The sequence below is a fragment of the Spermophilus citellus genome (assembly GCF_964194105.1).
Source record: "Spermophilus citellus genome assembly, chromosome: 12".
NCBI lineage: Eukaryota > Metazoa > Chordata > Mammalia > Rodentia > Sciuridae > Spermophilus > Spermophilus citellus.
Window position 1 is genome coordinate 121,033,432 of NC_138198.1, and position 25,023 is coordinate 121,058,454.

The window sequence follows — 25,023 nt, forward strand, 5'->3', positions numbered from 1 at the left end:
GTTTTATTTTTTTTTTTTAATCATAGGGAGTCCATATTTACTTCTGCCATCTGGAAATGTGTTTTACCTACACCGTGGAGAGTAGAAGATCATAATACAATGAAATACCATATGTGACAGAATTCAACATTGTTCCAAAATGTTGTATAGTAAAAATTTGATTGTGTAGTGTAATGTACCACCTGCATTGTCACAAAGAAGTATTTTTAGGTTTTTGTTTTTCAACAATGAGACTGTTCTTTTTTATGACTTTTTCTTTTTCTCCTGATTTTAGCACTATAACTCATATATCTCTGGTTAATTGAACAAATATGCTTTAAAATTACTCTAAGAAAATTAGTCCTCCCACCTCTTTCCCAGAAGAACTATATCACCACATGCAGCAGAGATAGTGTTCTTTCAGCAATGCCCTTGGCTTCAGATTTGACTTTCTCTTTTGGAATTTTACTTTCACTAGAAGAAAATGAAAATATTGCATACGGGTTTATATATTACCTGATATTGTATTTGGGATATTTATAAGGAAAAATATTCACATAATCTTTGTCAAGATTTCCAAGCTGCACACATAAATGTTTATAATTTAGAAAATCTGAATGTCTGCTTTCTCTTTTGCTTTACCCATTAACATATTATTTTCTTTATTTTAGGGTAGATGGTAACTTAAAATGAAAATATTTTTTGATAGCATAGATAAACTGGTCTCTGCCCTTCCACAGTGGAGTTATTTGTCTTTACTTTTTAGCACTGTTTTCTTCTCAGACAGAAGGTTCTCACCTTCTTCACCTATGCTATGTGGTAGGCTATGGTGAGCATGCCTCAGGGTCCCCCAATTGGGCAATAACGGAACTGTCTTAGACCCTGCAGCACAGGACACACAAATGGAGCTCACTGCAACAATGACAACAACAACAACAACAACAACAAAATGTAAAAAACCAGAAAACTTGATGCTGAGAAAATGTGCAATAGATTTAAGTGTCAGAAAATCCAGAAGACTGTGATTGCTTTATTCATGAGAGTGTAAATACTAACTGGGGCTAATAGAGTGGCAAAAATACATGGCTTCAGCACAGTTCTGAGTTCCTGACCAAGATTACCTGAGCAGACTTCTAATTGTGGATGTCCCTCTACTATGAGCCTGTGTCTTCACTTTGCAGATACACTGCAGGGGATGTTAGCAGTTTTAGGAATAAACAGAGCTGAAACAATCTGAAACCCAGACTAAAATCTGATACTGATTTCTTTTCCCTGTAACATATATTGGCAGTAATTATGACCTTTGCCATTCATAAGCAAGTTTTTCTTAATTTTTATGTACTTGCTGTGTTTCTCTTCCTTTTCTTTTGATTAGGTCACATTTACCATTTTTTTTTATAAAATGACGTTTTCAAAGATATTTCATAGAGACTTCACATCATTTGAGTGTATCTTAATTCTCAATGTGAGCCCCACGAATCGTGGCATAATGTCAGCTCACCTGCTCTTCACAGTCTCATGTCTTTTCTGGAGGGCTTTTACCCTGGCTTTTCAGCACTTTTTTTTGGACAATGTTTCAATATACATGTTAGATTTATACATGCCTTATCTCAGTCCCAATGAGTTAGTTACTCCTTATGCTGGGCAAAGCATCTAATTTTAAACAGCAGAAACAGAATTTATTTCAGATTAAGAACTTGCAATCAATTATGCTAATGTGTGTAATATGCTTTTCTATTTACATTATCTGTTCTTTGTTGGTAACAAGCCAATAGAAAAAAAAAACTAGAGCTTCTTTTATTTTCCCCTCTCAGTGACAAAGAATAAATGATAATCTCAGCAATTAATAAATATTTATCATTTTAAATTATATTCTGAGAGTCAAATTTCTTCCTTAGCTTTCATGTGAGAGCTTTTATGAGTTATGCTGTCATTCTTAAATCTACATAATTATTTGGATAATTTCCAAAGGGAAATTAGCTTTTACCTTGTAGCTACAACAAATAAGAAATTATTTTAGGATTATTATATAGATCTTTTCATGAAATCTAGAAATAGTGCTGAATATATATGGCCAATTGATTTTTGACCAAGGTACCAAGAAAATTCATTGTGAGAAAGAATAAACTTCTCAACAAATGTTTCAGAAAAAAATTAGCCAGTTATATGGTGGAAATGAATCATCACACATACTTTGCAATATAAATTAAGTCTTATTCAAGATCACAAGTTTTTATGCAAACAAAGTCTATAAAATAATAGAAAATATAAGAAAAATGTCTGTAGCCTTGGTTTAGGCCACAATTAATTAGCATGTAAAAATTATGGCTCATTAGTAGTCTTATGAAATGAACTTTATAAAGTTTACAAGTCTATGATATTTGAAAGAGAATGTTAAGAAAATGATAATATCAGCTATTGCTTGGAAGAAAATATGCACAAAACACAAAACTCTTATGAATCATTACAACTCAGTGATAAGACAATACCAATAAAATTAGTCAACAAACTTGAAAATTTACCCCTCTAAATAAAAGATATGGGCAGAAAATAACCATGAGAAAAAAAATGCTCAAGAAAATTGATAATTAGAAAAAATAATGCTAAAACTAGACTGAAAAAAATAACTATATAGCCCAGTAATAATTAAAAATGAATAAAATGCCAAACAATCCAAAGCGTGAGAGATGACACAGAGCAACACAATTTCATACATTACTCATCAAATGGAAAATGGAACTATCACTTCCACTAAAGATGAAGATTCTTAGGACATCAAGCAGATATTTATTATAAAACTAGCTTTCCCATTCCTATTTATCTATACTAAGGAAAGAATATACACTCATCACAAAAGAATCTCTGTGTGAAGTTCATACTGATTTTCCTTATTAGAACCAAAAAATGGAAATGACCAAATTCCTATGGACTCAAAACCAGTAACCAAACTGTGTCCCATGAGAACTGTACACACATAAGGGCCCCTTCATATCTCATATTAACAACAGTCCCTTTGAGAGTTGACATTGTCCAGAAGGTGATAAGTGGCATTTTTCTATTTTAAAATGATTTGCATACAAATGGTAACCTGAAAAAGGTTAGATCCTGTTTAGGTATCAGAGAAATAATAATACTTCTATAGCTTTAACAATATGCCTTATCTTTTTTAATATGTAAAATTCCTTTACATGCATAAATATGTAAATATGTATACTGGTATTTACATACTAATAAATATAATAATTTATATATTATTCATAATATACAGTACATATATTAATGTATAATATTAAGTTATATATCACATATGTATCTCCAAGTCTTTTCTCTCTATCGCCATATAAGTGAGCATTCATGAGAAAATTTCTTCAATTTAGAAAGTGCATTTTAATTTCATAGAGGAAATCCTTAGACTCTAAATTTTTCAGTCATTCTAGCCAAATCAATATTTTGGATTTTGTGTAGCTAAATTGTGGCTGTAATCTATATGTCCTCATATTATTCTTCAACATAAATAGAAGGGAGCAGTGCATTGGAAGGAGCTTATTCTTAAGTATTTAATTTTGAATAACATCTTCTGTTTCTTATTCAGCTCAAGACTCCACAAAGTGCTCTTCGTGCTCTATTGCAGGCCTTTCTGGCAAGTTTGCCTTTCCATCAAACAAACCCTGAGATCTACCTTACGTTCTTCATTATTCTGATGGAGGCTGGGAGTAGATGGGAGCTTGAGAGTCTTGAGTCTTTCTCTTACTCCACCCACTTATTATTTGCCCATAAACAAATCTTTTGTTTCTATAGATATACAATAGTGGTTTCAATAGGCTATTGGAAAATTATATCTGCCATAAAATTTATAAGGAAATGTCACCTATATTGTTTTGTGGAGTTTTCTTCTCATTCTTTTTTTTTTTTTTTTTTTTGTAGAGGTGTCTTCTAAGATAGTATCATTCCATCAGCAAGTAGAGATAATTTGATTTCTTTTCCTATTTGTATCTCTTTAATTTCCTTCTCTTGCCTAATTGTTGTGACTGAAATTTCAAGAACTTCTTTTAATCAAAGTAGCAAGATGGACAACCTTGTTTTGTTTCTGATTTTTGTGGAAATGCTTTCAGTTTTTCTTTTCCATATGACTTTGGCTTTGGACTTCAAATATAGAGACTTTATAATGTTGAGTTAAGTTCCATATATCACTATTTTCTCCAGCATTTTTAACATATGTGGTTGATGGGTTTTTATAAAGGGCCATTTGATTTACACTTACTGAATTCCATATGCTGAACTAACTTTGCATCCCTGGGATGGAACCACTGGATCATAGTGTATTATTTTCTTGATGTGTTCTGATAGTGGTTTGATAACATTTTATTAAGAATTTTTGCATCAATGTACATCAGTGATATTGGACTATGATTTTCTTGCTGTGTCTTTGTCTGGTTTTGGTGTGAGGGTTATAACAGCTTTATATAATAAATTTGGAAGCATATCCACCCTTTCATTTTCATAGAATAACTTAAGAAAGACTGGCAATAATTCTTTAAATGTCTAATAGAACTTAACCGGTAATCATCCATCTGGTTCTAGACTTTACTTTGTTGGAAGGTTTTAAAATTCTGTTTCAATTTCATTAGTTGGTATTCATCTGTTTAGGTTTTCTTTATCTTCACGGTTCAGTTTTGGCAGGTCATATGTATCTAGGAAGTTGTACGGGTCTTCTAGATTTCACAGTTTATTGGAGTATAAATTCTCAAAATAGTTTCCAATAATCCTCTGGATTTTAGAAGTGTTTGTGGTGATATCTCCTTTTTATTGATAATTTTGTTTATTTGGGTCCTTTTTGTTATTTTGGCTAAGGATTTATCAATCTTGTTTTTTTTTTTTGAAGAATGAATTCTTTATTGCATTCATTCTGTGAACTTTTTAAATTCTCAAGGTCATTTATTTTGGCTCAGCTCTGAACTTAATTATTTCCTGTCTTATACTGAATTTGGAGTCAGTTTTTTCATCCTTTTCTAAGGTCTCATGGTGGAGTATAAGCTAATTTATTTGGAATATTTCTAATTTTTTTAATGTAGGCACTCAATGATATAAACTTCCCTCAATGATATAAACTTTTCCTCTTTTAAAAGAGTATTGTACAATACTCTGTAGATGAACTATTCTGTAGATGTCTAATAGGTCCATTTGATTTACAGCATTATTTAAGTTAGAAATACCTTTATTATGTTTTATCTTTGGAAGAATTTTCTATCAGTGATAAATTGGTGAAATATCACAGTAATATGGTATTGTGGTCCATCTGGGGTTTAATACCAAGAAGTATGTTTTTAAATGTAATTAGTGCCTTGACATTTGTGCATATGTATTAACTATTACTGTATCTTCTTGTTGTATTGTTTGCTTTACCTGTAGGTTGTGGTCTTATTTGTCTCTTCTGATTAATTTTGGTTGAAGTCAACTTTGTCAGATGAGAGAATTACTACTCCTGCTTGGATTTGGTCTCAACTGGCATGGACTATAATTTTCTCCCCATCCTTTTACTTTCAGCCTGTGGGTGTCTTAGCTATGAGTCTCTTGCAAACAGTATATAGTGCTTCTTGTTTTTGATCTATTCTGATGATCTGTGTTTCTTAGTAAAGGAGTTGAAACCATTTATATTATGTTATCATGTAAATGTGTGTAGTTTCCTGGAATTTGGGTTTATTTGCTAAATTTATTTCTGTCTTGATTTTCATTTACTTGGTTGTTCTTCTGGTGAGCTTCATCTATTTCCGAGCTTTGAGGTTTATTTTGGGTTCATCTGTGTGCAGTATATTTTTGTTGTGCTGACTTAGTGGTCATGAATTCCTTTAGTTTATCCTTGTCCTGGAAAGTTTTTATCATTGATTTTGAACAACAGCTTTACTAGATAGAGCAATCCTGTCTGCAATTGTTTTCTTTTAGAGCTTGGAATATCTTCTTCCAGGCCCTTCTTGATTTAGTGCTTTAATTGAGAAGTCAGAAGTGAATCCTATTGGTTTACCTCTACATGCTACCTGACATTTTCCTCTATCAGCTTTTAATCTCTCTCTCTCTCTCTCTCTCTCTCTCTCTCTCTCTCTCTCTCTCTCTCTCTCTCTCTCCCCACACACACACACCCATGTTGGGAATCTTGATTTCAATGTGTCTTACAGAGGTTTAGTTCTGACCTTGTCCACTTGGGGTCCTATATGGTTCCTGTATGTGGATGTCTATCTCTTTTTGAATACGGGGACTTTTTCTGTTACTATCTCATTGAAAATGTTCTTAATATTTTTATCCTGTATCTATCTCCATGTTCTCTTCAATCCAGTGAATCTCAGGTTTGTTTCCTTGATGTTGTTCCAGAATTCATGCATATTCAATTATGATCCTTTCTTGCACACTAAGCAGTGAAACTCATACACTCTGTCTTCAAGGCCTGAAGTAGTATTTTTTATATGATCTAATCCACTAATGATGCTTTCCAGTGAATTTTAAATTAGATTCACTATATCTTTCATTTCAAGGAGTTTTGATCATTTTCTTTTTATTATCTCTACTTATTAAAACAATCTTTCATCTCATTTATTTGTTCCCTTAATTAATTCATTAATGTTTTTATTAGTTCATTGAAATTTTAAAATTATTTTTTAACACTCTTTATCTAAATTTCATTCACTTTCATGTCTGTGGTATCATTTGTTGGAGAACTGTGAATTTTGGGGGGAGATTTCTTTGCCTTTTTCCTCATGTTTGTAGATGTGTTGGATTTGTGCATCAACTGAGATGGATTTTCTTTCTCTTTTATACAGGTTTCTTTTTGTGTGTCATTATCTGTTTTTTCTGGAACTTCTCTCTGTTTTTTATGTATGAGTAGATGTCCAGGAGTGGCACTTGAGATCCCACTCTGGTTGTTCCTCTTTGGGGCCTGGTTGTTGGTTGGGGGTTTTATCTCCCCAGTTCTATGTATTGGAATATTGTTGAGCTTCAGGTGGGGCTAGATTTTGGGTGTGATGAGATTAACTCTCACTTGACTGATTTGTAAATATTGACTGATAGCAGAATTTCTATTCTGTGAACTTGAAGTGTTCAAGTATCACTTTCTAGCTTGAAGTGTTGAAGTATTACGTTCTACAGCTCTTAGAGTGAGGGAGAGGCAGGAATAGCACTAATGTTAACAACAGTTGTATAGCTTCAAGTTAAATGTCTAATTATCTATTTTGACATCTATAACACTAATTGCCCCCTATTTAGGAATAGTAGGGGTCAGTATTTAACATGATCACCAACAATAAGAAAAAAAAAAGTAAAGTAAATCAGGCAACAAACAGCAGGTATATACTACGTCACCCACTGTATTATTAATCACAAAACATCAGTGGGATAGAATCACAAGAACTGCATAAGTCTATCAGACATAGATTTACAGTTTCTTAAGTGAAGATAAAATAGTGTAGGAAGGCAAAAGAAAATTTAGAATAGTTAAAAAGTGAACAGAGGAGAGGCAGGTGATAGGTAACAGATAAAAGCTATAAAGAAGGAGGAACTAAAAAAATAATTTACAAACAGGAAAGTGGAGCTGGAAACCCTGTCTATTAGTGTGGTAAGAGAATGAAGAAGGATTCATAAGAGGAACACAAACCAAGGTATGAACAAACAACTCAAACCCACATAAAATTAAACCCCACCAAAGTCAAACCAAGGCTAAAATGTAAATTGATCAAGAAGAAAGAAATTGAAATGAAAGTAAAGTTATGTGAGTATAGAGATATACACACACATATATATATGATATACATATATGTTTTCTCAAATTATTATTGTAGTGAGAGCGTGTGGGTGCCTGCGTGCATACACACACACACACACACACACACACACACACACACACACCACAATCTCACAGAATGGGAAAAAGTAAAAAATAGATTATATCAAAATGAAATTTGAAAAAAAAATTATAAAACAAGTTTAAAAGAAGAGTAAAAAATACAGGGGAATATAAGAGGGAAAAAAAAGAAAAAAATCTTAATGATAAATAAAAGGCTTGGATGCACTGAGCAGATCAAAACTGTAAGAGTTTCATTCTTGGTAGTTATTCCTGGGTCTATGACCCTCCAGTGGAGGGCAAGGGGTTAAGGCCAGTGCCTTAGTGCCCTTCACCTGGCTGCCAGCTGCAGTGGCTAGGAGCCCAACCTGGTTGTTATAGCTCTCAGCTTCCCATCTCCCATTACAGACAGGCAAGTGTGGACAACTTGTTTATTGCTGCAGCAGGGTGGTACAGGGATCTAACCTGGAAGTTCTAGTACTCATGATTTAACCTTGGATAACTTAGAACTATGATCCACACCCCCGTTGCTGGGGAGATGCTGATCTCTGGTGGATGTCTGGGTCTCAGGTCCCTCCAGTAAATTCCACTTTTAGGGTGTAGGGTCTAATCCTCCACAGGTTTCACACACACTGACCTGGACCTCAGACTGTCCTGTGTGGACACTTTAGCATCTTCCCAATAGCTCTTATGGGACACCAGTGACAGGAAGCCCTACTTTCCCCCATATTCAGAACCTGGATGCCCTAGGCACAATTTTCTGTGCCTAATTTGATCACACCGGTCCAGGCACATTCTGCTGGACATTCTGGTGATGGCTGGGTCAGCTGGCAACTCCCTTTATGAGTTCTTGATCTTCAGACTCAGCCTGTGGCCATGTTTCCCATACCTGTGACCCCGTTCTTGCCTAATTATCTGCCTGGTAGCCAAGCGATTATGGTTGCTTTTCACTCAAGGATCCCCCCCTCTAGCTCTGGATCCATTAAGATCATTTTTACTCTCTATTTGATCATTTTCACTCTCTATTTATTCAAACCAGTTTTTTTTTTCTGTCTCACTTTCCTCTCTCCCTATTCCCCTCCCTTCAGCAGCCAGAGCTGCTGGAATCTGCCCTCTCGTTTTATTTCTTATATTTTGTTCAAAGTTTATGACTTTCTGTGTATCTGGTTTCTTTTACTGGCCAGTATTGAATTTCAGTGAGTTTCCTTAGTTGACCACCTGGCTGAGAGTTAGTCTTAAGTCTGGTACTAAGGAACTACCAAGGTGTAAACACCTTCCTTAAACATAATAAAACCATTTTCTCTTTCCCTAATGTCTGAATTTTAAATTTATTAACTCTTTTTAGGAATGTTTCATCATAGGAAAATCAAATTTTAAAATTATTAATTTGAAAAATTATGCATTTTAAAAAGTAGTAACAACTATAAAATACAATTTGTTTTTTTCGTATTTATTTACTATTAATAATTCTAATAATTTATGTATTTACTATTAATAATACTAATACCTATAAGTAGTTACACTTTGTGAAATATGCTTGACACCAGAAGAGAATATTCTAGATGCAGCCAGAATATTCCTGTTTAATGTGGTATTTGATCAGTACTGTATCAGGAGCTGGTGGTCATTTGCCATGACTCCCACCTTAGGACAAAGACACTTGACCCCATCCCAGATCAGACCAACATGCAGTACGTGAGAACTGAAGCAAAATATGTATTTTCAAAAGGCAGAGAGAGGGATAAGTGCTGGAAAAGGAAAAGTCAAAATATATTACAAAATCTCTTCAAGGTATTGATTTAAATTGTGCTTCAAACCATTTCTGGACTTTATAAAGTGCTCTACTTCTGGGCTTTTGCCTACTACAACAGTTAAAGTTTTGACAAATACCAAATAATGACACTTTTTGGTAGTGAGATTCTTATTTCTTTTATAGATCAAGTAATGATATTGGAAACTATTTGTAAAGGTATCTTTTATATGTAATGTTAATTTAAATATGAGTACAGAATTATAATATTCAGTGCTTCTGAATACAAGTATTATCCTTTTATTTCTGATTTGTAATTCATCTGTATTGTTTGATACAATCCATGCCAGCTGGATAGAACATTCTTGACTCAGAATTGGTTATTGCTTATGCTCAATCAGCCAAAAAAAAAAATGTCTAGGGTGCCCAAATTTATGTAGATTGCCTCATATCAAATATAGTGTTAGTCCCCGGTACTATGTATGCTTCATTCATTCATAAACACAGTGATATCAGCTGTGGCAGGTACCTTTGCTTTCTTTTCAGAAGCAGCTCCAAGGTATGTAGGGAGTAGAAGCAGTTAGACTTGAGGTCTGTGTTTGAGCTCCTGATTTCTCCTGAGTGGTCCATAAAATGTGTCATAGTTCTCGTCATTGCAGTATGAGACGCATTGCCTGAACTCTGGGAGAGCCAAGTGAAGTTGAGGTGTGTCAACACTAGATATAGCCTTTTTTTTTAAAGTCTGATGCTGATTCTTATGTACACTTAAGTCAAAGAAGTTCAAAATACTTTTATTATACATACATATGTAAATGTATATGAATATATGTTTAACTTGTATACATATTTATATTTAGCTAATTCTGTAGTTCATGAATAAAGGCATATGATGAAGTAAACACTGAATTCATCCAGCAATAACAATTCTGTTCCCAGTGAATAACCTAAGCAATTTTTTTTTAAAGAATACCATTTGTTTCTCATGTACTCAGAAATGTTTCTTTTTTACATGGACAGGTTACAATATAGAGGTAGTGTATTCATAATGAAAATATCAAATAATAGATTTGAATATTAGGTGTAAAGATATCATACATTTTTGTGAAATATTTTGTTTATAAACCCACAAAATGCATGAAAACATGTTTATATGCCCATTCCATGTTTATCATATATATATATATATATATATATATATATATATATATATATATATATGCACATACACGTATCTTCCATCTTAAACTTCATTTTTATAATCTACATTTCAAAATAGATGGCAAAATATCTAATTTGGAAAATATGAGCTTCCACCATGATAGAATTAATTTATCTAATGTAAAAAAAATAGTATTCCCTTTTCATCAAGACTGGCAAATTTTATTAAGTCAAATGACAAGAGAAAATTTATCTCAGATATAATTCAATAAGTCCAAAAGTTATTTTAGGTTGTAAAAATTACTAGTTTCCTCAACTTCCTGGCAGGTTTGTATAATGAATGGCAATTAAAGAGCCATAGAATGAATGTGGAAGATAATGGCAAAAATGGTAGGGTGACTAGAAAAGGAAATGAAAGAGAAATGGAATTGCAGAGAAATCTAAAAGGAAGGAAATGAAAGTGAATAATTAAAGAGAAGGCAAATAGCAAGTACTGAGCAGAGACTGGGGATATGGAGTATAAATTTAGACAGAGATCACTTAGAACATCTTCTCTATACAGAAGAAAAATCCCTGCGTGTGAATTTTGTGACTGGGTCTTCTCTGTTAAAGAGTGAGAATGTTTCCTTTTTTCAAACCTTAATCTGGCAAATAAGAAAGCCTCTTATCTCCCAAGGGCCATTGATATTATCAAATAAATTCTGTGAAAGTTCAGCAGAAGTAAGCGATGCTACACTAGGCTGCTGTTCGTTCAATTCTCACTGTTTCCTCCACTCCTTTGAAGTCAGCATTCCTCTGTGTCAGGCTGTTTGCCACTAGTTGGTGAGTACAACAACATAAAATAGGTCCAACTGGGTTCCCAGGGCATTCGAGTTTCAAGCTTTGGGAAGTGCTTAGTCTTCACAGCTAGAAATGAGGAATCAAGATGCCAGTGGAAATAAGAGAGAACCATCCACGTGATCCACTCACTTCTTTTGTAGGAAGCAAAAAGATATTATCAATTATAATTTTCCAAAGTACATTTCTAGAAGTTGTTTTTGAAAACTTAATCAAAGAATTCCCAAAACTTTTCAATGAGGTTTTTTTCACAAAAACATAATAGTGCAAGCCTGCGAAAGGGATTTCCAGTTATAGCATGAAGGAACTATTGCCTTAATCCATCCTCTAGACAGCATAGTGAGTGCTGAGTTTTTCTTCAAATATTTTCAACAACCTCGGGCTTGAGTGCTTCATCAATTTGAAAAAGTGAGGAACTCTTTTAGAATCAATTTGCTACATCAGTGTCTGGGGTTTGCTATAAATACTTGCTCAGATCACACAGAAGAGTGATATCAGTGTTCCCTCTTAAAGCTTTCTATTGATTGTATTCAAAGCTTGTAATGCATTCTTCACCTGTAACAGGCAGGGCGTCCTAAAAGATGCAATTTTAAAACTGTGTTGCAGACATTTCCCAGTTATCCCAGAACCAGGTAAACTATCACCTTAAACTTATAAATATATACAACTAATTTTTTTATATTAAAGATAACCCATATAGAACAGGAAAAAATAAACAACAATGCTTAACATTAGAATCTTATGCCAAATATCATGCAAATTACATTACCACTCCCCCCAAAAAATAGGCAATTAAGTAAAGTGTAGCATCTTCAATTGATTATGCAATAAAAAGTGATAACATAGTGTTAGAGTCTGTAAACAAGTCAGGATGGCGCCTGGCAAATGTTAGAGTCTGTAAACAAGTCTGGATGGCACCTGGCATTTTGCAGGGGGAGTAGTTTGTGAGGTGGCGCCAGGGAGCCATTAAGTGTGGAGATTTCTTATTGGTTGACTGCTGTATCTAGTTTATGCTAATTAAGATAAGCTGTGTGAAATGTATAAATACCTCTGTTTTCCTACAATAAACAGCTTCCACTCCTACTGTATCAATCTACACAAGTTGCTTGTCACCCCCCGGTTATTTTGCTGCAGCCGGACTGTAGCAACATAGTTCATCTTAAAAAATATGTGCAGGTTTTTTGACCTTTTGACTTTGGTCAATAATCTTGATTGTGAGTTTAAGACTGAAATATATTTTATAAAATGGCTTTTTTTAAAAAAATTTGAGCTTCTTACCACCTAAATATTGATATCTTTGGTGTATATGTCAGTTCATTCAAGTCTATATTCTAATACCAGAAATTGGACAAGAAAATTTTAACTAAAGATATAGAATGCTTGCCTAAATGTTTCAATCATCTCTACTATGCAGATAATAAACGTGAAAAATATCAGTAAGAAGCATCGAACAAACTCCAAATCAGTTTACATTTTTCATATTTATTTATTCATCATGTTATTTTTTACTGTGACAATTTATTCAAAATAAGAATTCATACAAAGGAATCAGAGTTTCCAATTAGATTAGAAATTAAGCAGGTTCTAACTATATTGGAAACATAAAGTTTGATGAGCTGCATGACAGTATTTTAATCTTGATTTTAATGGCAGAGAAGATGTCAAAAATAGTGTTTGTGGTAGAAAACTATCACAATAATTTCTATTTCTCAGTCATTATCCTAAGAACTTAATATATCAAATAAGTTAATGAACCCATTAATCTGATATAATAACTAATCATAGTAGATTATTTTTAAATATAAGAAAACATGTTCTGAAATAGTCTAAGAATGGAAGATGAATGAAATAAGTATTTAGTTTTTGGAGACCTTTGATAATGGTCTTGCATTAGTCAGTTTTCATTACTGTGACAAATTACATGACAAGAACAACTTTGAAGAGGGAAAGTTTATTCTAGCTCATAGTTAGAGGTTCAGTCCATGGTCAGCAAATCCATTGCTCTGGATCTGAAGTGAGTTGGAGCATTGTGGCAAAAGGGCAGGAAAGTTAAGCAGCTCATGATGGCTGGGAGGTAGAGAGAGACAGAAAGATGCAGTGAGACAAGATACTAGCCCTAAGGGCACACCACCAGTGACCCACCTCCTCCAGCTTCTCTCTAGAGTTACCACCCAATTAGTTATTTGCATTTTAAATTTATTGAATGGATTAATTTAATGATCATGTTACAGCTTGCATGATCTAATCATGTTACCCCTGAACATTATCTTAATAGCTTTTTTTGAGGACATATCATTTTAAAACCATATTAGGTGTAGAAATTTCTTTCTATCCAAAATTCATGTTGCAGTCTAAATTCCATGGTGATGGTATTGCAGTTAGGGACCTGGGACAAGATTTGTCATGATGGCTCTTGTTCCTCATAGAAGAGAGAACCAGAAGCTGGCTCCACTCTTCCACCAGGTAAGAAGCAGAAACAGGCACCATCTACAAAGAAAAAGGCAGGTGTCACCAGATACTGAATCTCTCAGGACCTCTGTTTTAGACTTCTTAACCACCAGAGCTGTGAGGAGTATATCTCTGTTGTTTATGATCCACCATTTTAAGGTATCTTGTTACAGTAATCTAGACAAACTGAAACAAATGGGATATTTCTTTTAAGAGTCTTAAAGGATCATTATATTACAAATTGCTATTTTATAAAAGGAGTACTAAGTGATTTTGATTTTTGGGGGGGAAAAACACACTAATAGTAGAAGCAAGAAATACTTAAATTAGATAGTCAGTATGATTGACATGAGTTCTAAATTGTACTAGTCAAAGGAGACAGAACTTTTAAATAGCTGTACATACCTGCAAGAATAATTAAGAAAAAATAAATCTATCATTTTCAATGGAAGATAAAGTAATGAGTTTTTACAAGGTAAAATGATCTAGACAAATAATAGTTCTAAAATATGAAAATTTAATGTATTGGTGTCTTATATAGTCATCATGGTTTTGGATTTTGGGAAATGACAAGAAAAATATGCTTTGGGTTGGTTAATGTATTAGCATTCCTTCCCTAATGATATTTGGGAAATATTTAATGAGGAAACAAAAACCAAAATGAGAACTTTATGATGTCTTTTGGATATATTAATGGAAAACAAACAGATTAAAAATTAAAGAGAATATAATTTCAGACAAAGAATGTCCTTAAAGACACTAGTATTGCTGTATGTATATACATGGCTGTATAACCAATGTGATCCTGCAATCTGTACACGTGGAAAAATGAGAATTCATACCCTATTTGAATCAAATGTATGATATGTCAAGATCATTGTATTGTCTTGAGCAACTAATAAAAAAAGAATGTCCTTAAAAAATAATTTAAATCATTTCAGGTGCTGTAGAGGTATACTCAGAGGCAATGAAGAAAAAAGGAACAAAAATTTTGCAAAGGAAAAACCTGGAAGAATATTCTATAGAGAATGTGCTTAATCTATTTTAAGAGTTGAGTATAAATTATGAAGAGAAATAGGTAATACCTTTATTATTCAATTGTTCTATAGTTCTTTTTTATAAATTTAGTGAAAAGTATACCTTTTGCCCAAAGAACACAGTGTGGAAAATTATATCAATGTCTCCATCAGAATTTTAGTGTTTCAGCTATATAGGATTCTTCAAAGTATTTTATACTGAAAGCTAGTTCCATAAGAAGACAGGTGAAATTAAAAAAAAAACAGTTGAAGTATGGGAAATTTGCTTGTTATATCTTTGCTTAGAGTGTCACAAAACTCATCAGCATGTTAAATCTCTATGTGGTGTGAAACTTATTTAACGTTTCATCCTTTGATTGTTAGCAAATAGGGTACTTCCATAGTCCCAAAACTCCAAAAGGAAAGTAATAACAGATTTTTGAATCTCTGATAGTTTGATCACTCTGTGTTTCTCTTATTATTTTTAAAAGTAATCTTATTACACTTTAAATACTATTTTATAATGTGATTTTTACTTAATTACTTTAACAACTTGTGATAATGTGACTTATACACAGTTATTTTAATGCTAAAAAGTACATGTGGCAGCCCACTTTTAATTCATCCAATTATGTATTTTGTTAGTAAATGCACAGTAGGTTTGTCATCTTTGTACACTGTATCCAACCTATTCTATATGTTTTTAAAACATAATTTTAAATATAAATATGCATGTTTTGTAAAGAGATTTTTAAAATTGAAAACCTGAATTAATCCAATACCACATTCCAACATTGCTCGTGCTCCATCACAGTGGTGTCCTTTGCTGCATTGCTCCCTTTGACTGCCTCAGTCACCCCATTTTCTTCCATGCCTACTTCTCTCATTGGCAGTCATTAAATGTGCAATATTTTCTCTGCAAAGTTTTTTGTTTGGAAGATGTATTTATAAGATCCTTGCATTTTGCTAAAGATACTCACTTCCACAGCTTCCCACCGTAGCCTGACCTTCTCACTATGTGCAGGTTGGCCACTCTCTGTGATACGTTGCTGGGCTCAAGTGCTCATCCCTAGACCAATGAGCATTCTGTGCATACTCCCAGGTGGGATCCTATAAAAGTTTATTTGGGTTATAGTCTCAGTAGAAAACATTTTCATTATTAAAAAAAAAATCAAGAACTAAACTTACTGAAACCATACCTATGCAAGATTTTAAAGTTTTCGGTACGTGTTACAAAATGGTATTCTTATAATTGCAAACAAATTTAATGTTCTCTACTGATAGGTAGACACCCCACACTACTAAAGACACTAAATATTATCATTACTCTAAAATATGAACTTGATACAGTGATCCTGTTTTTCATTGGAATCTCATTGAATCTGTATAGAGCTTTAAATAGTATGGCCATTTTGACAATATTAATTGTGCCTATCCAAGAGTCTAGGGGATCTTTCCGTCTTCTAGGGTCTTCTTCAATTTCTTTTTTAGTGTTCTGTAGTTTTTAATCTTTGAGTTTTAATCTCTTTAATCCTGGAGATTAGTGATCTACCTGACAAGTGTGTGGCAAAAATTTGCTCCCAAAATGTAGGCTCTGTTCGCCTCATAGATTGTTTCATTTACTGAGAAGCGTTTTAGTTTGAATCCATCCCATTTATTGATTCTTGATTTTATTTCTTGTGCTTTAGGGATCTTGTTAAAGAAGTCAGGGCCTAATCCAATGTGATGAATATTTGGGCCTACTTTTTCTTCTATTAGGTGCAGTGTCTCTGTTCTTATTCCTAGGTCCTTGTTCCACTTTGAGTTGAATTTTGTGCATAGTGAGAGATAGTGTTTAGTTTCATTTCGCTGCATATGGCTTTCCAGTGTTCCTAGCACCATTTGTTGAGGTCTTCTTCAATTTCTTTTTTTACTGTTCTGTAGTTTTATTGTAGAGGTCTTTCACATTTTTTGTTAAATTGATTTCCAAGTATTTTTTTTTTTGAGCTAATGTGAATGGGGTAGTTTTCCTAATTTCCCTTTCAGAGTGTTCATCACTGATATATAGAAATGCATTTGATTTATGGATATTAATTTTATATCCTGCTACTTTGCTGAATTCATTAATTCTAGAAGTTTTCTGGTGGAGTTTTTTGGATCCTCTATGTATAGAATCCTGTCAGTAAATAATTATAGTTTGAGTTCTTATCCTCTTCGTATGTCTTTAATTCCTTTCATCCGTCTAATTGCTCTGCCTAGTGTTTCAAGGACTATGTTGAATAGAAGTGGCGAAAGAGGACATCCCTGTCTTTTTCATATGCCTCTAGATTTTAGAGGGAATGCTTCCATTTTTTTTCTCCATTTAGAATAACGTTGGCAGTGGGTTTAGCCTAGATAGATTTTATAATGTTGAGATGTTTTCCTACTATTCCTAGTTTTTCTAGTTTTTTGAACATGAAAGGATGCTGTGTTTTGTCAAATGCTTTCTCTGCATCAATTGATATAATCATATAATTTTTATCTTTAAGTCTAGTGATGTGATGAATTACATTTATTTATTTCCATATGTTGAACCAAAATTGCATTTCTGGAATGAACCCCACTTGATCATTGTGAACTACTTTTTAAAATATGTTCTTATATGTGATTTTCCAGAATTTTATTGAGAACTTTTGCATCAATATTTATTAGGTATATTGGTCTGAAATTTTCTTTCCTTGATGTGACTCTGCCTGGTTTTTGTATCAGGATGATGCTAGCCTCATAGAGTAAGTTTGTAAGAGTTCCCTCCTTTTCTATTTCATAGAATAATTTGAGAATTATTGGAATTAATTATTCTTTGTAGGTCTTATAGAACTCAGCTGTGAATCCATCTGGTTCTGGGCATTTCTTGGTTGATAGGCATTTGATAGTGTCTTCTATTTCCTTTCTTGAAATTGATCTGTTTAAATTGTGCATGACCTCTCAACTCAGTTTGGGTTGATTATATGCCTCTAGAAATCTGTCAATGTCTTCAAGGTTTTCTGTTTTACTGGAGTATAAATGTTCAAAACAGTTTCTAATAGTATTCTGTATTTAAATAGTCTGTCTTTTCCTCTTTCATCATGAATTTTAGTAATTTGAGCTTTCTCTCTTCTCCTTTTCATTAGACTAGCTAAGGTTCGTCAATTTAATTTATTTTTTCAAAAAGCCAGCTTTTTGTTTTGTCAATTTTTAGAATTGTTTCTTTTGTTTCAATTTAATTGATTTCTACTCTGATTTAATTATTCCTGTCTCTACTTTTGGTGTTGATTTGTTCTTCTTTTTTCTAGGGCTTTAAAATGTAATGTCAGTTTGTTTATTTGCTGACTTTTTCTTCTTTTAGGGAGTGAACTCCATGCAATGAACTTTCTTCCTGGCACTGTCTTCATGATGTCCTAGAGATTTTGATAAGTTGTATCTGAGTTCTCTTTTGACTTCTATTTTTTTTTTTAAATCTCCTCCTTTATTTCTTCTGTTATCCATGAGTCATTCAATAGCATAGTATTTAGTCTCCAGGTGTTGGAGTCGCTTCTCTTTTTTTACTTTATCATTTATTTCTAATTTCATTTCATTATGGTCAGATGGAATGCTGGGAAGTGCCACAGTCCGGCTGCAGCAAAATAACCGGGGGGTGATGAACAACTTGTGTAGATTGATACAGCAGGAGTGGGAGCCATTTATTGTAGGACAGGAGGGGTATATATACATTCCACACAGCTTATCTTAATTAACATAAACTAGATACAGCAGTCAATGCTGAGAGACATTGCCAAGTAGGAATGACGCATCAAAATTTCCTTGCCAGCGTACCCCATGTTGCTTAGAGGAAGGACTCCTGGAAATGGACTTGCCTTGGACATTCCCAGTGACATTGCATGTATGCTTTAGTAAGGTGACCTTGCTCAAGGACCAGGGCGGATCTGGGTTTAGGGCGGATCAGGTTTTAGGGAGTATCCGGTCCTTGGGTTTAGGGCGGTTCCAGGGTTAAGGTGTACCCTGCCGGGAATAGGGTGGTGAATTTTGCAGCAGAATGTGGATTTCCTCAGAACGTGTGTGTAGAGTGCCAGTGCCGGTGTGAGTTGGGGAATAAAGAATTGCTGTTTGAATCTACAAGGCTGTGAGTGGCTCATGATTTTGTGCCCAGCCAGACTGCGGCAAGTCAACCAATAAGGAATCTCCACACTTAATGGCTCGCTGGCGTTACTTCACAAAGCACTCCCTCTGGCAAAATGCCAGGTGCCACCTTGACTTATTTACAGACCTTAACAGGGAAGTGTCTCTACTATTTTGTATTTGCTAAGACTTTCTTTGTGGCATAATATATGGTATATTTTAGAGAAGGAACCATGTACTGGTGAGAAGAAAATGTATTCATTTGTTGATGAATGGAATATTCTATATAGGTCTGTTAAGTCTAAATTATTGACTGTTTTATTGAGTTCTATAGTTTCTTTGTTTCGTTTTTGTTTGGAAGATCTATCCAGTTGTAAGAGAGGTCTGTTAAAGTCACCCAGTATTATTGTGCTATGGTCTATTGGATTCTTGTACTTGAGAAGGATTTTTTATATATATATACATAGATGCTCCATTTTGGGGGGCATAGATATTTATGATGGTTATGTCTTGTTGATGTCTGAATCCCTTAAGGAGTATGAAATATCCTTTTTTATCCCTTTACACTAGCTTTGGTTTAAAGTCCACTTTATCTGATATGAGGTCAGAATCCCCTGCTTGTTTATGAGGTCCATATGAATGGCACACTTTTTTCCCAACCTATCGCCTTCAGTCTGTGGATGTCTTTTCCTGTCTGATGAGTTTCTTAAAGGCAGCATATTGTTACATTCTTTTTAAATCCAATCTGTCAATCTATGTCTTTGAATTGATGGGTTTAGATCATTCATATTCAGGGTTATTATTGAAATATGATTTATATTCTTGGTCATTGGTTCAAGAATCATAGACTTTGGTTTTATTTTCTCATCTTAATACTCAGAATGATATTCTTTCGTGTATGTGCTTGATGACATTTCAAAATCCCTTGAATATAATCAATTTAATACTGTAACACAATAATCACATATAATAAATTATCCTGGAATTAGGTAATTGAGGGATCAAAAAAAGACAGAGATAGCAAAGTCCAGTTGATGTTTAAAATTATTGTCAGTAAAGAGGTAACAATTATTAAGGTATAAACAAATAATTGATGAATAAAATATCATGTTCTGATTTTAAAGAGATTTTATAGCTACTGAGTAATCTAGGAAAGAAGATATCTAAAAAAGCAATTACTAAAATCTAGTAAAAACAAATGAGGACTTTGAGACTGTCATTGAGCGAGTAGTATATACTCTATAAATTTGTGGTATATTTTTGTGGGAGAGTCAACCTCTTGAAATGGTTTGGATGTGGAGAGAGAAGAGTGAAATATATTTTAATAATGTGGCTTTGGGCTGCTGGACTTACAGGGTGTTAGTAGCTTTTGACATGCAGAAGACTAGGAAAGGAGTTTATCAAGCTATGTGAAAATAAGTTAAAATGTTAGCAATTTCAGTTTAATATGCTTTCTAATGTAGTTTTTAATGTGGAAGGAATGAATTAGACATGAACCTTTATATTTAAGGAAGAGGTTGGAGCAGTGTTATTTTCTTGTTGTAGTATTGCAGATGCTGGATTGTCAAGGCAGGTGCACATGGGTTCTAGATCTAACTGAGCATCAAACTTCTCTAATGATTAGTGAAAGATAAGCAGAATGTAGGACAATGGAAACCTAACCTAGTGTTTCAGTCATGGACCCAACATATGCATCTTCCCAAACAATGTTTAAAGGAAAAAATTAGACTCATTTCTCGTTCATCTTGGGGTCAATTTTGATTTTAGAGAAACTATATACCTTTGAGTCTGGGATGATATACTGCAGATAAAGCAGTTTGGTTTGTGTATTCTTGGTTGCTCTTCTCCATTAGTCATATAGAGTGCATATAGGGCTAACTTTTGTTCTCCAGCAAGTTCTGTCCCATAGTCCATGAGCTCCAGGTTTATTTTCAGTAAGCAATGCAGACAAATGTAGGCAGAGGTGCCATCTTGCTTACTATACATTGATAAGAACTTCTTCATGTATGTTGTTAAAATAAATCCCATTGGAATGGAAGCAATAGAATTCATTGAGGACAGCATTAACTACTTTCTAGGTGCTCAAAAGGGGGGAGATCAGGTACAGCCCTGCTGTTAACTGGTTCTTCCCAGAATCTCAGCATGCAGATGGTATTTCAAGCAATGGTATGGTGTACACTGAGAGGATAATTTAGTTTCTCATCAGAGTAAGAAAACAAGTGAAACTCATTGTTAGCTACTTTTGTCCAAGTATAGAATACAGACAGCTGTGGACTTAATTGAGCTTGTTGTTTAGTAAGATACTTGTAATGAAGAGAATGTAAACTCAAATGTATGTGTGTATATATTTATGATTGTGTGTGTGTATGTGTGTGTGTGTTTGTGTGTGTGTATGTGTGTGTGTGTTTGTGTGTGTGTGTGTGTGTGTGTGTTTGTGTGTGTGTATGTGTGTGTGTGTTTGTGTGTGTGTGTGTGTGTGTGTGTGTGTGTGTGTGCATGAAGAGTGTACCACCAGATTTGTGGGGTAGGGAATGAGAAAATAAGATATAGCAATGAAGAACCTATTACTAATTTTTTTTTATTACTAATTGTAACAGATCACGGATATCTGAGATCCTAACTAAATGGATGTTAGAATGGCGAAGGCCATGTGCTGAGCAGTGTTCCTCTGTTATATTCCCATCTGCTGTGATGTTTCTGCCTTGGAGTCAGCTGACTGTGGACTGAATCCTCTGAAACTGTGAGCAAAAATAAGTTGTTCTTGTCAGGTATGTTTTTAACAGCAAAGAAAAGGCAACACAGTACTATTATAACTATCATTAAGTATAGCAGGTCTTTTGTTCCATTGGATAAACCCTCTGAATATCACAATTTTTCAATTTAGTACTTCCGACAAGAAAAGTTAACTGATGTTTCTATACCTTCCAGAATGTGAAAGTGATTCACTGTTAGTGTTGGTCTGAGATAATGACAAGCACTGTAACATTTTTATATACAAATCATCAACCGCCTATATACTCTAAATGGATGTGCATAGGTGTGTGCATGTGTCTCAGTTGGTGCTGGGAGAATCTGCTTCTTAAAAATGTCTCACTTCCACTTTCAAATAGAAATATCCTACTGTGAAAATTAACTCATCTACATGAAAATAGCCTTACTCATGTACATTCCCTGACAGATATTTTTTTTATTTTGTTTTATCAGTTGGTGTTCCTGAGTTTGAGAGTAAAATTAAGGTCATGTATATTGAGTACTTTTATCTACGTCATGCATGCAAAGTTCATTAGATTTCATGAACATTGCATTGAAATTAATTGAGAATGAAAGTTTTGATATCAAAGATGAGAACAATATGTATTTTACTACAAACCTACACTTATGCATAATTATATGCAACAAATGAGAAATTATATTATAGTTACCATCTGTTAGATGTGCTTGCCCAAAACCTCAATTTGGTATCTCTCCAGATTGTGAGTCATGCCTTCCCTAGGTTGATTCAGAGAGTGATGTTTCCCAGGATGCCTTGCCATGTAAGTAAAGGCCAAACAGCCTCATCCTTAGCCAAAGAAGATTAGAAATTTAGAATGAAGGCCAGGTGTGCTCTCAGCTTTCTTAGCAATATCCATTGTGAAGGTTTTCTCTGATGCTAAGGCAGAAATGTTACCTGTACTGGACTTGACCTCTAGATTCTCCAATGGTGTAGTGTCGCTTAAGTTATTTTTATTATTGGTAAATTCGTGCATTTCTCCTGGCTGTGTACTACCAAGTTTAATTTCCTGAGTTTTTCAAAAATAGCCAGAAAACAGCCTCAAACAAGATCTTTCCTGTTTAAGAGAAACAAAATAGACTATGTAACATAATTTGGAGAGGTCCGTAGTAATCATATGCAGTCATTCCTGAGCAATTGGCAAGAATACTTAGACATATGTGGCAAAGGTAATTGTCCATGCTTCTTCCAGTATGAATCTAGGTGCAGTATGCAGAGACTATTGTTCCTTTCACATCCTCTGCTGTTCTTGTCCTTCTCACTCTATGTTGTGTGTCTGAATCTCTTCTCACAGGACTCCAGTCTTCTTAAATTTAGGGACCACTATCATGACCTCAGTCACCTCTTTAAAGGCCTTATCTCCAAATAGTCGCATTTTGAAGCACTGGAAGTTAGAACTTTAACAGATGAACTTGTGGAAAGGTGGGGACACATTTTAACCCACTCAACATCTACATTCTTAAATACAATCAGTTGTTGCCTAAACATTACATATTGGAGTTTTCAATGTGTATTGCTAGTTTCACTCTTTGCTTATGATCAAGTACTAAAAATCGCATTTTCTTAATGAAGGTAATCACCTTTTGTGAATGTAGATGATGTTTTGTTCAGTAATTTGTTATCCTCAAACTAATAGTAAAATGTATTGACAGGTGGAAGAATAAACACATGAAGGAAAGAAGGAAGGAAGGATCACATGAGATAACAGATGAAAGATACAGAAGTTATATTAATTCTTAATGGTGTTAGTACTGCCAAGTGTACTAATGTGTGTACTAATAAGTCAATAATAAATGTTAGCAGCCCTTAACTTTTCTGCCAATAAAAACCTGCTTCAAATGTACTTCTTCCAGGAATTGAGGTAATTTAGTCCTGCCCTGATTATTCTGTTCTCACTGCACTCACTTAGCACTTGTGAATTAAATTTGAGCCATATGCTAACTCACATCTGTTGGTTTTTTACTTAAGGAAAATACTGAAATCTAGATGTAGATAATGTTTTGTCAGTACAGATTAATTTGTGTGATCGTTAAGGCCAGAAGCTGTACTTTTTATTTCTCCCATATAACACCTAAATAGGTCTTCTATACATTGTGGTAAACCAATAAATTTTGTGCTAACTAATGCATCACCCATTCATTACTCCCTAGTTGATATTTTTTGTCTTTTGATGTCTGCAAGTTGAAGTGTACATTTCAATTAGAGCTCCACTTACTGCAAAGAGAGATTTGTCACAGAAACCAGAGTAAGCAATTTGTCATGTTGTTTTCATGAAGCCATAAAATAGTATTTCAAATTCAGTTATATTTGGGGATTACTCTGCCATATCCTGAAATTCAAAAAATGCAATATATGTATGCACAACAGATGAAGTGCATTTCAGAAGTGAAAATTATCGCAGTACACAGAGTTTGTAAATCAATCTGTGAAGCACTACAGGATAAAAGGCACAGTACAATAAATATAGGTTGAAGAAGGATGCATGTTTATGGCATAAATACAATCTCTGCATGAAAGTGTCAAGCCCCATGAAATTTTCAGGACTGATTTCAAAATCTCCTTTTATTAACTTAGTTTGAACAAATGTTTGATAGAAATTGTTTCTTGATATGATGACCCTATATTTTTTATCATTTGTTTACCACTTCTCATTATAAGCCATAATTTGACTAAACTAAGTCCTTTCCTCCAGAGTTCCATCTTTTGAAAGACTCACTCTTATATTCTGACTTGTAATTTAGGCTCCCATGGTGAGACATCATTTCAGCAGATAGTATGTGTTATCCCTTTTATTCATGATGTTAAGTAGAATTTAATATATCATATAATATATATGATTTATATAATGATATACTATTTATATTATACATACATTAAAACCTATAAATTCAAAGTAATTTCTTTTGTTTAGAATTTCCTATTGATACTAAAAGTATAGCCATTTCTCATCAAGCATTTCTCCAGGCCATAAAAAATATTTGGAAGAACTGAGTGATGGGGCTGGGGATGTGGCTCAAGCGGTAGCACGCTCGCCTGGCATGTGTGCGGCCCGGGTTTGATCCTCAGCACCACATACCAACAAAGATGTTGTGTCCGCCGAGAACTAAAAAAATAAATATTAAAAATT